The sequence below is a fragment of the Aplidium turbinatum genome, chromosome 17 (assembly GCF_918807975.1).
Source record: "Aplidium turbinatum chromosome 17, kaAplTurb1.1, whole genome shotgun sequence".
Taxonomy (NCBI): domain Eukaryota; kingdom Metazoa; phylum Chordata; class Ascidiacea; order Aplousobranchia; family Polyclinidae; genus Aplidium; species Aplidium turbinatum.
The window spans coordinates 3,089,426-3,105,360 of NC_137488.1; positions in this window are offsets into that span (position 1 = coordinate 3,089,426).

Consider the following 15,935-nt stretch of genomic DNA (forward strand, 5'->3'; position numbering starts at 1 on the left):
TTTAATTGATTGTTTAGTTAAAATGTAATAATTCATAATAATGTTTCACTGTCCTGTAGTTTCACTATTCTGTAGCCTAATGTAAGTTACGTAAAATAAACATTACCACATTGGTTACCCGGCACGTAAGTAGGTTTTACAAAAAAAAACGTGAGAACATTGGTAAGTAGGCTACTTGTTTTCTTTATTTCTGCGGTACTGATGAGCCCAGCCTCATGGGAGAAACACGTGTCTATCGCTGAGTTCCTGCTACACTCGACTGCCGAGAAACACATGTTTTTGGAAAAGTCTTGATGGCTACTGTGGAGGCTACACCGGTATGGTTAGCGAAACACAATGCTCGCTGTTCTATGGTGAGTAGGCTAGTCAGGTAGTTCTGACGCCAGGAAGATCGCTCCTTTTCAACAGTAGCCTACTGTAGTTTTGACGTGCAAACGAATTGTCCACATTGTCCAGTTCACCATTCTCTTTGCAGTCTGCAGTACTGCAGAAATTTAGGTTATTTTGTTTGTTCTAAATACATGTGTTTAATCATCCATGTAGTTCTTTGCAGGATGGATGGTCATTTTATTTTTGTTTGGATGCGAAACGCCGAAACATACATAAAACAAAAACTGACAGTGTGCATCCAATGAGAGAGTGCGAAAGACCATAGCCCTGAAGGCGTAGGAGGGACAGTCATATCTTCTTGCAGTAAACCCACCTCAAGTCCTTTGGAATGAGGTAGGCTACACCTCAGCCACTTTGGCAGTTTCTTGATGTCTGGCCATATAAGCTGGCCAATCTGCGTTTCAAAAGTTCTCGCCTACACTGTAGGTTATATATCCTAACCTCATCGCAGAAAAATGCTAATATTGCGTTAATGCGAATTCGTTGTCTTTTTCTCCAACTGTCTACATTCCTTCCAATGCAAAACCAGTAGTTGTCAATTTCAACCATTCTCTCTGCATAAGTTGTCTGCTCAACGTTTTTGTTTTATTGTGTATGGTTGAAGTGACTGCAACCGAGAGTGTGGCATGCACATGCGCGTATCTAACGGTTGGCATGGCATGTTACTAACCTATTTAACCTATATTGGGCAAGCATGGATATGCCCACGAAACATTACTTTCCATACTGCATGAAACAACAGCATGATTTTGAATCATGTACCTTTTTTATTTCTGTATTTTATTTGCAGTTGCTGAACGACTGTTCAGATTAATGAACATTTACGATTTTGTGAATGGTATAGACCTATCGAAGCGTATGTTCTTTTGTTTTAATTAGTTTTGTTCGCATTTCAAATCGTATCTTTACATGTTGTACAGGTCGGCTTATAAATCAAGTCACTAAATATTTCAAAGTTGAACTTGTACTTAAATTTGCTTTGCTGTTTTCAGAAATCTTGCATCATGAACAACAACGGAGGCACGTGTGTTATGCGTACTGCCGCCTGAAACAAAAAAGTGCTTCAGAGCCACCTGCACCCGACTCTCTAGCGCCTCTCAACAAATGCAAAAGTCGAATGCCAACAATTAAATGCTATGACGACGTCAATGATCTCCAGCTGCGATGATGGCGGTGAATGGTGATCTCTAGCAAAAAAAGCAAGACAAGGCTACATTTGCATCAAGTCAATCGGCATGGTCTGCTTTTCAACAGAAAAAGTCAGACAAACAATAAATGTCTGCTACGGCTTGCAACGGCGCTCACAAACAAAACAACCAATTCTTTTATTGGACTCTTCTACACAGCACAAACTCAGACATTCTTTTTCGGAAGGCAGTAGAACAACGCAGAATCACGTCGCGACACGATACCACAAACACAATACCACATCTTTATCACAAACACTCAACATACTTATTTTGTACTACATCTGTTACGATTTTAATCATTACCGTTTTCAACTCTTTAAATTTGAACTAAACTTGGTACCCTTGGTTCCAATTTAGCCCAAATTTGAGGGGGCCTCTGTAGCGATCCATTATTTCATCATATAAGTTTCCCTTTCTTTTACTTTTGTGACCTTGTTTAACCTAAATTTACTTCCTAAACATTCTGTAATTTTCCATGTACAAACTGCTCCCGAAGTAAATAGAAGAAAGGGAACAGAAAATAAAATGATTTGTTCGCATTTGGCGAGAGCTCAGTCAGACCAGCTCAGCTGGGAAAACATTTAGTTGATTGTTTAGTTAAAATTTAATAATTCGTAATAATGTTTCACTGTCCTGTAGTTTTATTATTCTCTTATGTTTAAATTCAATTTGTGTCATAAACCTACAATATTACATGAACACATTCGGATAACTAAAAATTATAATTCAAATAACAATGTGTGGAAATAGTTAATGGAGTCAGATAGTCAAATTAGTTAGAATATCCGTTAGACAGACAGAAATTCATTAGACAGCTAATTACCAATATAAAATAAATTTTACCATCTTTAACTATAGCCCAAGTTACGTAAAATAAACATTACCACAGCGCCAAGTTTCTCTATTGTGAGATTTTTCTACTGCAGTTTTGTAATTAAGTTCCATCAGGGATATCTATAACTACCGGTACGGGATTGGAAACTCTGTGGAACTGAAAACACTTTTATACACCAGTAGGGTCACTGTTCTTTGCGTCGCTGTGATAAAAGTTTACATAAGTTGACCTTTAAAATAAATAGCAAGTAGTAAACAGACAAGGAAAAGTGAAACAGTCAATGCACCTGCCGTAAACGGTAAAGGAAACACTTGCCTAGTTTGTTTAAAATGTTTGTATTCCATTTGTGCAGTCCTGTCGTATTTCGTTTGGTGCTAAATAATTTCAAAACCGAGTATTAGTTTTAGTTGTTATGAAATCTCAAACGTATTGATTTCGTACTCTATTGGTCTGTGATTTCGTACTGGGTTGGTCTGTAAATAAGTTTATCATAAAAACCTACAACAACACATTTCACTCATTGTTGAACACTCCTCATTAACTTCTGATCCAGTTTGCATTACGCAAAATGCTAAAGAACAACAGGAAATTTTTCGATTCGTTGCATTCATTTAGTTTTTGATTTTTTGGATTCGTGGTTTAAAACCTTTATACATCATAAGTAAGTTTTGATGTGAATGTGCATTTTTTATTGTTACCGGTATTGCGAAATTGAATTTTATACATTCTTTAGTTGATACAAACAGTGTTTTATTTTAATAATTCTTCTGTAGTCATAGCTCTGGTCACTCATAGTAATAAGCTTATGTTGACCCTACTGATGTATAGCACTGAAACGAGTTTCCAATCCCGTAGTTATAGATATCCCTGAGTTCAGGGCTGGATTTAGACCATGAGAGGCCCTAGGCTATTCCATTTGTGAGGGCCCTCCCTATTTTTGAGCTCAGAAATTTCTCTCTAAACAACATCACATGTCATCGCTTAATGTTAAAAATATGAGTGTATTAAACTCTTCGTTCTTTGCTTTTTCCACATTCGTGGGTGCAAATTTTTAATCAAAAGAATAAAAATTTAGTTAAAGCAGTTTTGCTTTTAATTTTGATTTCTTTGATCAAACAACCGTTAAAATAATTGTAAAGTTTATTTACCAGGACATAAGAAATATTTACAGCCATCAAATAGAGTAAGACTAGGCTACCAAATTTTTTTCTAGCTTTTGTCAAAGCAAAATCATGCAAAAGTTCATTAAAATTTATTTGTTTAAGTTTGTCATTCTCAATGCACAGAATGCTCAGTGCGGACAACCTTCCTTGAGACATTGCCGATCTCAGTTTATTTTTGATGCTTTTGAGCCTTGAGAAAGATCTCTCTCCTGAGCAGTTAGTGACCATTGAGTTTAGAAACAGTCTTAATATTGCTTCCACATTAGGAAAAGCAGTGTTAATTTTTTCCTTGCACATAATGTCATAAAGATTTCCATGAGACAAGGAAATAAATTGCTTTTCTGTACCGGTAAGCCCTTGGTTTTGTATTTGTCTTACGTACAAATGAAAATGTAGAAGTTCATCAGTAAGTTTCGGGTCAACATCTTCCGGATACGCTTCTTTTAAAAGTTTTACGTCTCGTACAATTTCTACTTTAGTTGTTATCACTATCATGGAGAGCATTGCACGTTTGAGGCAAAGCTCCAGTTTTCTTCTTGCAAATCATATAAATCTTTTTCGTTAACAACAATCAGAAAGAAAGAAGGAACAGTTGATGCTGCCACTCTCAAAATTGAAAAAAAAACCACTAGATTCTCCAAGAAAACCCACTAGACGACTAGATTATTTAAAAAACCACTAGATCTAGTGGAAAACCACTAGGAGTAGCAGCCCTGATGTGAAATAGTCAACTACCGATACTGTTTTTTAGCGGAGACTGAGAAGACTATGGTACTGTAACATTAGGGACATTATTTCATGGAAGCTTCCAGAAGAATGCGCGTAATAACTGCCTTTATTATGATGCAAACAACGTAATAATGACTGTTTACAACGTGGTTGAAACCAGTTGTGCATAGAATTTTCTACTCTGAAAAGCTTGACACTTTAGGTAGGGTTTAAACTTGTCAAGTTTTTAAAAGAATTACAAACTTTGAAACAGGATTTTGAGGCCCCTGGACGTTGAGGCCCTAGGCTTCAGCCTGCCTAGCCTATTGGTAAATCCGGCCCTGCCTGAGTTCCATGTTGGTTTGTAATCTAGATAGTATAGCCTACATCTTTGTTTGTGATTTTATCTTTCCATGAAACTTTAAGCATTCTTCTATAAATCCACATTTCAAATGCCTCAAGTCGTTTATTCATTTGTGATGATAGTGTCCATGATTTTGCAGTGTAAAGTAACGTACCGGTAGTCCATATTATTAATATTCCGAGATGTAGCCTATGTATACGCCGCAAATTCTACGCCGTAGACTTTTTGTTTACGATAACGCTTACACATTTTTTTGGATAGTTGTCGCTTGAGGCTACGCCGTAAAGTTTTTGCGGTTTTTTAGCGTATAGCGTTAACGTATACTTTTTAATGTCTTAGGTATTGTTTGCATTTTTTTATCAAATTTTCCAAATTTTGGATAAGTTGAAAGAATGTTTTCAATGGGCAAAGACATATTGAAACCAAAACGCAGCAAAATGTCAGATGAACAGTTTCAGATGCTTGTATTTCTTCGTGGAAATTCAAAATAAAACTTGTTTGTTTCGAGTGGTTTATACCGTGTAAATGTTTGGCACCTAGCAAACAAAATATTTACGCCAGGCCCGTAATTGCCGGGGGGCTTGGGGAGGCAATGCTCCACCAAGCTCAAAGTAAGAGATACATATTGTAGACTGAGCTAAAACGTTTACCTACTTCAATTCTTTCCTTCATAAAATCACTCAACAACAATTAATTTGAGTAGCCCTCCCCTTTTAAAGTAGATTAAGTTTGTTTCATTCTTCAGTAGTTTCGTGTGAAGTCAGCCGAAACAGCCGCCTTTCCCTCGCAACTCACTGCCAACCGTGGTACAAACTACGGTGCATCTTTATTTCTTAACCCGAGGAGTAGGTTGTCATGACGAGTATGCTTAGTGACTACACATTAGGATGAGTACTGAGTAGCTAAGAGTAAACTAGACCGGATTTGAAAGATGTTTGTTGGATTCTATTCTGCAATCATTTTGGCTGAAATTAACCCAACCATTCGAAATTACTGCTATCTAGCACCTTGTGACTTTATAACATATGCCGTGCCTTTAGAGGCGTAGCAAACGCCCTCCGAACCCTCCGATCGGAGGGGGTCCCGCAAGGAATGAGGGCCCATCCGCCGAAGTTTTTGGAAGACTATCGAAATACAGGATATAGGCTAACCACGTGGTCACAAACGCACGCGAAATAGAAGAGCTTTGGTATTGAGCAGGAGTTTTTCAAAAAACACGGTGCGACGTAGGAAGAGAATGTTTGCTTACGAATGTGCTGATGATTCGAGTCGTCTTTCTCCTGAAGAAAAATTAAAATCGCAAATTTTTTTTGTTCTCACTGATCAGGCTATGTCTTCTGTTTCTTCGCGCTTTGACCAACTCGTGGAGTGGTACAAGTTGTCTGAAGTTCTGCACAAACACTAGCAGCCTGAAGAAGTGTCTCAGAGAAAATGGTTGGTTTTGAATCTTTATCTTACGGACTGACAAAGCCTTGATTGGTTATTCCTGGTAGTTTCGCATACTTGCAAAGGCTCGATTGACGCAGGGCCGGTTACCGATATTGGCAGAGTTAAGTTTTCCGATTATTGAAGTGTTGTTGCGAGGAAATTATTCCATTCACTAGGTGCCGCTGAATGGAGAGCAGTCCTGAAATGCGTTGCTCAAGCGCACATCCCGAGAGTCGAACTTGCGCCGCGTGGTCTAGAGCGGGCACGTAACCACTGAGCTAATGAGGCGGACAATGGAACTGGATAATCACTGCAAAAAAATAAAAGAAAAACAAGAGACATTGATGCCAACGAACTAATAATGGAATTGAATCGTTTTATCTGTGTCATCGAGAAAGAGAGAGGACTTGTCACGACAAGCATATTTTTATCGTACAAGAACAGTCTTCAGGAGATATATCCGAATCTTTGCGTTTGCACCAGAATTCTTCTGACCGACCACACCAGTTACTGTCACCAGTGCTGAAATGACCATCAGCAGAGTGAAACTGATCAAGAATATCATGCGCTTAACCGTGGCAGATGGCAGGCTTTCTGCTCTTGCAATTACCATCGAGAACAAGATTGCCCAATCCCTGGACTATGACCCGTTACAATTTGCGTAGAACAAGGCTCGAAAGAATCGCTTTGGGTAATTGTGGAATATATGTCAACACTGTCACTGTAGACCTATGTAGGCTATACAGTAGGCTACACAGTGGAAGGAGCAGCTAATGTAAAAGTTAGCTTTCAACAAAAAAATCAGAGGATTTCCAATAAATTTACTTTCGCTAACGAGTCCGCTAAATCTTTTAAACATTAGCGAGTATTAACTGTGTAGGCCTATAATATGAACCCTGCATGTTGTGTAAAATAAACACCACATTCCAGTTTCTGCGTTGGAAGGAGCCCCGGACTTATGTTCGGAGGGGGCCACTTTCTTTGTTGCTACGGCCCTGCGTGCCTTTGCCCGAAAAACCGCAAATTAGACTCAATGCAACTACAAATGTTATGTGCATAGCCTTTTACTTAGCAACAGTTTTAAGCCCCCCCCCCCCAAGCTAAAATGTATAATTACGGGCCTGGTTTACGCTAGTGTATGCGCTGACGCCGCCAACTTTTTTTTACAAGTTACTTTGACTCATACGGCGTATGGTTTTTCGAACGTTTGCGTTTACGCTGACGGCGTCAATATTTTTGTATACGCGTACATCACTGTTAATATTAGGCTATTAGTAATGATACGCGAAAAAGGAGAGACAGAATTGAAAGCAATGCAGGAAATCAGCCAACATGTGTTGGTTTGGTCTTTCGATGCCTCCTGTCTGTTGTGGAATCTAGTTTGTTATGGATCTATTTTATTTGCATGGTTTATAAATTATAATTGTACCATAATACTCTCGCAAAAGACAAAGTAACAGTTTGTTTCTCTCTTTCTCTACCCCTCTTTTTCTTGGATTATTGCTGGCTGACCGGCTTGCTGTTTACGCATGACTGCTTTTTGGTAGGCAAACTTAACAAACTTAGACCTCGTGAACTGAGGACGAGGTATTACTAATTACTATTTACTATTGCTAAGGTTGAAAATATGAATTTATTTAATGAATGTTTTACCTAGTTAGTTTGCGTTGAACGTTCTTGTTTTTTTTTTTGTGAGGTTAAGTTATTTACCCTTGTAACGCGTACTCATTGTCGATTAGTAGATTTTAATGTCCAGTCCACTATGTTTCTCGGCAGCCGATTTGTAGCAAGAATTGACAGCGATAGACACCGTGTTGATAGTTGTGCTGATAGCCGGGAAGAACGCCCCTTTCTTCACAATGTCCAGTCCACTGTTCAATCAGTCAATCAATGTTTTATTTGTCAGTAACAGGAACATAGGTAGTTCAGTTCAGTTCAGTTGTTTTTTTATTTCTGACCATCATATCAAAACAATACACATCAACATAGAAAAAGGTAGAAGGTCAAGGTAGAAGGTCAAGAAAAAGGTAGAAGCGACAAAACGCGAACGTTAAAACGTGCTTGTGATCGAAGTAAGTTATTGAGTTGAAAAAAATTTGGCACGGTCGCAACACCTTCAGAAAAATTTAAGATATAAAGGGAAAATAAAAAAAAATAAAAAATGTTACAAAACAAATAAACATATAGCCTATAGGCTATAACTTTATTAGCCTACATAACTTTAGCTGATATATTGAAGATTTGTATGGACAGTTGCTATGAAGATCGGCCATGGTGCGTTATCAAGAGTGCTGATGGTCGTAAGGGGAACACGTCTTGATGCGTTTAGCTCATAGCAAAGAGCAAGGAGCAAGGCAGGCAAAGAAAACCCCACAAAGAAATCCTACCACGGGCAAAGCCATTTCAAGCGCAACGCACCAGGCCTTGCACGACTCACAAAATAGATAGGCTATAACTTGACGACATGAAACAATGACAAAAAACAACATCATCATCTTGCGGAAATTCAATTATACCCAGGGAAGTTATGTCTTAAAGATATCAAGCGTGCTTTGATAAAAGTTGCGTTGATAAAGCGATAATTTTAGACCCCAGTCAGCTAAACTCGCCACTTCCACACCGACCCAACGTTGGCTATCGTTGTATTAATGCAAAAATGACAGGCATTGCCAGCTGGGATGTAGTAGTGGTATGTCCCAGTAATATGATAAATTTGGGTTACCGTATGTTTTACACGTTAAACCATATTAAAGTGACAAAAAATATCCAATTTGGCATATTACGTTAGAAAAATAGATAAACAATCAGACAATAGCATGACGATCCAGTCCAAGATATTGAAATAAAACAACTGGTTGGAGCACATGGCCACCGCTTCACCGAAAGATGGAGATTGGTCAAAAAGGATAGAAAAACTTCTGCAGACTTTGTAGAACTTCTGTGGACAAAAAACTTCTGCAGACTCTGTAGAACTTCTGTGGACAAAAAAACACAAAAACCAGAAGGCCAGTAGGAGTACTTACAATCTTACTATTTTGCTAATAAATCTACACACATTGGCTAATCATTGCTGGGCAATAAAAAAAAAAATATATATATATATATATATTAGTATGTTTGGTGCATGATGTAATACTTAGATGGGATTATTTCAAGAAAGATTTAGCTTGTTTATTTTTGATTTAAAGCTTTTTACAGTTTTACATTCATTTCTTATAGTAGTTGGAAGCTTGTTCCAAACTGTTGGCCCCATGTACCGTATTGATTGTTTGCAAGTGTTAATTCTGCAATATATCGGAATATAAGGAGAATTACTTCTTGTTGTTAGGCTACTTGATTGTTTACACATAAGTATATCATTGAATGTTGTGGGAAGCAGCTTTTTTGAATATTTAAACATGAAAGTTGCAATCTCTGTAGTTTTCATGTGGTTAATTGATTTTAAATTATTGAGTTCCATTACACCTTTTATGCTTTCTCTGCGGTCAATGTCAAATACAGTACGAAGAAAGTTATTGCATGTACGTTGTAGCTTTTGCAATATAGTTTTGTTTTCATGACACCACGTTGAGATGCAATATAATATCTGACATGTTTGAAATATGCAATATAGGTACACAGTACAAAAGTTACACAAGTTCCCATACCGACAGGGAGACAACGAAACGACCATACGGTCTACTAGTCAATTGCCACCCTACGGAAATTACGATTTTGCCATTTAAAATAAGCTTACAAGAGAAAAATAATAATTGAAACGTTCCCGCGCTTCAACAACAGCATACGCACAAAAAAAACATATTGATGATAACGTAGGCCAAAACACAAAATTCCATGAAGCAAGCAGAGAATAAAAAAGTTTCCGAAACAACTGACAAGTTGGTTTCCATAACATATCACTTACGATGCGCTGTAGCTTTGTAAAATTAACGTTTTGATCTCTTTTTTGAAACAATGAAATGATAAGTTTTTTAGCCTACTTGGAACCTCTGACCAGAGCATTGGTCCCAATACCTGCAGTGCATGGACTTCTTGCCAAATTCTGTGTTTGATCTGTTTGTAAAATAATTGTTGCTTGTTTGATATCTTGTGTTATGCTGATGAATAGATGAAGCATTTGTAAATAAATCACAATACGTAGACGGATACTCATTCATATGAACTTTGTACATATGTTTTTTTATTTCAATGTTATGTATGTCTTTTAGTTTCAAGATGTTCATTTTGAAAAATAAAAAATTAGTCTGAGCATAGTAATTTTGTTTCGTAATTATTCTTATAACCTTTTTTTGTAATTTTATTAATGGATCTGTTTAAAACTATAAATATCATTTAGCCTAGTTTAATAAAGACATCAAATTAAAAATATACGGTAAGGAGTATGATGAGGTTTGTAGAGGAGAAAACAAGCAAGCTTTAATAAAGGTATTTGGGTTGGTTGGTTGTGAAATCTCTACCCCAATTAGGAATGGAATATTGTAGTTTTGAATGAAATGTTGGTAATTAACCCACTTTATAATTTTATATGTAACATTTTGTGAGAAACATGTGTTCTTTCAACCCATAAAATTTGTTGTGTCACCCTGTGAAGGGTTGCGAGATGTGACCCCTTGTTGAAGAAGCCCTGCTTGACTGAGTCAAAATTCTGTTTTGGTAGGCTATAGTTATTTATGTATTAGTCTAATTTTGGAGAATGACAGTGTAAATATAGCCTCAATAGCATTGCCAGATAAGGAATTCTGCCCTAATCTGAGAAAAGTTTAAAGCTGTTTAAAGCAAAAACTTGTATTTTGGAATTTTTTTTAGTTCTTGGCAAAGATCAAAACCCTAACCTTATTTCTAACTCTCATCCTTACCTTAACTCTTCCTAACTTTAATCCTAACTCTGGCAACACCTGATTGTAACATGGCAACAAGTGTATATTGTGTAAAAATAGCCATTTCACAGATTAATCTGCATTCCAGATTATTGTTTTTTTCTCTGCTAGTACAGTATTTGATCTCTGCAAATTTCTCATGTTTATTCAGTTTACTAGTTATGTTTTAGTTCAAATTTATTGCATTGTTACATATATTTTGAGATTCCTGATAAGGGCTTAGCGTAGGTTAGGCCAAAAACTACTTCACTACTAAAACTATTTGTAAATATGTAAAATATATTCTTATAATGCACAGCCCTGTTGTGTCATGCCTGTCTGTGGTATAAGAAAGCAAAATGTCTTTTGAAATTATATGTTGCATTATCATATAGAGCAGGGGTCACCAACCTTTTTTGCATGAGGGCCACTATGACACTAAGGAAAGCTGTGGCGGGCCGCACTAATAAAATTTGGTATAAGTTGACTCTTATGCTAGAAAAGAACGTATTTCGTACCCAGTATCCAGCGTTACATGTTGTTAATATTTATCTTAGAATACCGCAGCAACTAAATTAATCGACACAAAATTAGATTAACAACACTACTGCCAGGCCAAGCTCCTTTAACAACACTTTTGACTTCTTTAACAATGCCTAATAAACGAGACCATTTGTTTTGCGCACTTACAGCGAGGCTAGCGGTTTCATCAGAATATTCATCGCCAGGCCTGGAAAAAATGTGGAATCCGGGAATGACGTTCCCGGGAAATTTGCCGGTTCGCGGGAAATTTTTACCGTAAGAATCACGTTACTAACGTCTTCATATGAGCGTCGCAAATGCGTATTTACAAGAAACGTTATTTACGAAATAAAGTTTGGTATTGTGATGTCATAATTGTAAATTCCAGTATACCAATGGTAGGCCACTAGGCCTACTGCTATTTTGCATTCATCAAATGCTGGCGTTTGCACAACGGGAAAAAATTCAGCAGTCAATGGATGCTTTTAGCGGAGTAGCCTTCGCAGTGAAAGTGTTAATTTAATTTCTCAGCGGGAAGTTTTTCTCTTCTATCCACTTGGGGTCGGCGTTTTCCCTTACGTCATGGTGCCATGCCAACGGCGTTTTTTTTTGCAAATTTTTTTGTTGGCATTGCGACCAGAGGTGGGCACCCGCTACTTTTAAAGTAGCGCGCTACCCGCTACCGCTACTTGGGCCAAAGTAGCGCGCGCTACCGCTACCCGCTACCAATTTACAAAAGTAGCGCGCTACCCGCTACCGATACTCGGGCCAAAGTAGCGCGCGCTACCGCTACTTCTTCCGCTACTTTTGGCTAAAATGAAACTAGGAAACACTCAAGTCCCTAGTGACACAAAAATGACCTTGAAAACGAATGTTATCATTCGTTTATGCTGTCATTTTAACGTCGTTATAGAAAACACATTCTAAGGGAAATTTATTGTTACGCAACTTTCAAAAACACGAGCATTTCAAAATGAGAGTCACCAAGTCCTGCCCACTTTTTTGGACCCTAAGTCCAGCACATCACTAAGTCCAGCACATCTTTTCCAACAGAGAAAAGTCTCTCCACCGCAGCACTGGAAGGAATGGGGGTGTTGTATTTAATGAACAGATGTTTTAACTCGGTATTCGAAAAGCTCAAGGACTTGCTCTTGTCCGAAAAAAAGGCGTCCACAATTGCTGCTTCCTTCTGCACCGACGTTTCACGGGATGGCGCAAACACTCCAAAAAATACATCCTCGGAGTCATGACTGATGTTGGTGTCACTCTTCTCGGTATCAATCTGGCTTGATGTCTCCCGCAACAGTCGAATTACATCTGTCTTGACTTTTTCTCGCAGTGCGTCAGCATCATCCGTGGAAACGTAACGCAGAAATTGTAGCCACGACGTCTTGAAGGAGAGATGAAGACATGATGCCATAACGCATTTCATGTTGTTGAAGCACTTGTTGAATCGTTTCTTCACCCCTTCATGCCTTCAAGGACTTTCACTTTCAACTCCTCACAGGTCACAAGATCACTGATCTCGGTCAACTTCTTCCCGCAAATTGTGATAGTTGGAAGCAAGACTCCGTAATATGCCTTGGACTCGCCCTGGAGAATGTCTAAAGCCTGGCAGATAGGCTTCATCACACGGAGATATTCGCCGAAGAAGTTGACGTCAGCTAGAAAAGACCGAAACTTTGCAACCAAGCCGATTATATAGCTGCTTGACCACGCCAGTATTGCAAAAAAACAAGCATTTTTTTCAATTTAATTTAAAAAGTAGCGGATAGCGGGAGTGCGACTGAACAAAAGTAGCGCCTCTCCCGCTTCCGCTACTTTTACCAAAAAAATAGCGCCGCTACTGCAGCCGCTACTCTAACTAAAAAGTAGCGCCGCTACCGCTACTTTTACCAAAAAAGTAGTGCCGCTAGTAGCGCCGCTACAAAAGTAGCGCGCTACTGCCCACCTCTGATTGCGACTGTAATATGAATCCAACGTGTCCAGGCCTTGAATCAACGTGGAAAGACTCATTGAATAGCCAGTTTGAACTGAATTTCTCAAACCTGCTTGTAAACACACCAGCTTTTTCCTTACGAAGCAAAACCATAACGATGATTTATTGAACCCAAACTATTTCTGATAACAGAAGCTTTAGGGAATTCACCGAAGCGATACAAGCTGTATATATACGACCGTAAACGTTGTTCCAAAGTTAAGCAACAAAAATTTGCGTGTATAGACGCTTGCCCGGTGACGCAAGCAAAACGCGCCCGCGTTGCCGATGCTAAGCGGCTATTCGACTGCTCGTGTTGGCGTTATTATTACTATTTGCATAACTCAAGTTTGCCCTATATTCACTTCAGTTCAGCGTGTATTTTCAATAATTCTTGGTGATAAACTAATGGCAGCTACGCCAACGTTTACATCAAAGCTTCCGATTAGGTGTGGCTATTGCAGGGTGTCTATGCGAAGGGACAGACTTAGCGAACATACCCTTCAGCAACATCGGGGTTTTCCTATTAAAGAATATGGTCAAATAAGTCGGAAATGTTTTCGGATATGGTCAAACAAAACGGAAATGTTTTCTTCATCCACTCGGAAAAGACCACATCCCCAAGACGAGGAGAACAATCAAGGACAACAACAAAAAAACAAAAAACAAACGAAACAGGTGTTATTGCTAGTAGTAAAGAAGTCGAAGATAGTGACGTCGAGTTATTGGAAGCGCAACCCACGGAAATCGTAACAACGGACAGCCAGCCTGAAACACGTCATCTTACAATTGGAGCTGAATCGCAAAATAATTCTGAAATGAACGAAAAGCTAGACAAGATACTCGATAAACTCACAGAAATAAAATTGTTAGCAGACAAGTCAACGCAATCTCGCCCAATTGCTGCAATAAAATCTGGAATATACGACGAAGTTTCTGCTGTAAAAATATTACTTCAAAGTAGTAAATCTATTCAAAGAGTAAGCGACATTGCGAAACTTACTGTGGATGTAGACAACAACATTTTAATATGTGATTCTTGTTCTACCGACATTAGTGTTGGAGTTCGATGTGGTGCTGGAGTATTTTATTACGACTTTTCACTTGGAATTGACTTTGCCGACAATAACCAGCCAGTTGGTTTCACTAAAAAAAATCCATAGCAAGACACATAGCTGCAGATGCGCACCAAGAAAATTTTATTCGCATTACGGTTGTCAAGTACGTAACAAGCGGCTCGTGATGGCGTATTGTTTCATGACATTCACACGGTGATCAGTGAGTCAGTGGATCTAATTTGTAAGCATGCGGCGTCTAATTTAGTATACCTATTGTTGTTTCAATTTATTCCGATCAACGTGGGCATATCAGGCACAAACAGTGCGTCATGCCTGCTTACGAATAAAATACGATACCAAGATTGTTTATTGGAACTATGAAGCTACAGATGGCCGTCTATAATATATTTTTGCGTGAGGTTTTTCGCCAGAAAACGTGTAAATGTGTAATTATGACGTCATTATCGTGATTGTAAACCACGGGAAATTTTTTCACAAAAAAACAGATTCCCGGGAAGCCAAGCATTTTTTCCAGCCCTGTTCATCGCCAAGCAAGAGTGGTGTTGTCACTTCGCTTCACAAAAGATATCTTGCAATTTCAGTTTCAGTCAACAAGGAAATGTTTGACACATCACAATGCAGGCAACAATAATGACATGCAGACATATCAGCAAAAAATAGGCTCCAATAACAGGGAGAAAGAAATCAGGCACCATGAAACAAACCCTTGTGGAAATCACCGAAAAAACGTTCTATTGTAACCATAGGCGCCGACTTTTATTTTTGCACGGGGTGGCGGATAGCACAATATGGCAATCTAAAAAATTTCAAACTGCATGTTTTTGTTTGATTTTTACTAAGCGTGTTTCGTAAATGCAATTGTCTTTTCACACCTGATTTGTAGCTCGATAATTTACAAAGCAAGTCGTGAATTTTATTGTTACGTTGCTGCTCTGACACTTAACATTTGGCAAAAGTATTGTTGCAAACAGCAGCTCTGTCAATCCAATCGTTAATCAACTGGTCAAGTTGTACCCGTGAAGCATCAGCTTGATAAAGATTTAAAATTAGGACGTGGTTCAATCGCTGTTGTGTCATGGTAGATCGCAAGTAGGTTTTTATGCGCCTGAGTGCACTAAACGATCGCCTCGCAGGTGGTGGAAGGCAACGATAAGTATATTTTCACAATGCAGACTACGTTTAGAAGCATTAATGAAATTGTTTCATTGCTTGCAAATAGATCAAGCAGTTGCGACATAGTTGCAAATCGGACAAAATGCTCTATCTTTGCATCTATCGTATTCTAGCCACGGGAATTCGCTTTCCCACGACTTTTGATAGCTCCTCCCTTCAACAGCGATTATCCTGCTCGTGCTCGGTTCTTCCACCTCCCTGATAATGCTAACGCCTTTTGGCAGTGGCACACTTTCGTTTCGTTTAGGC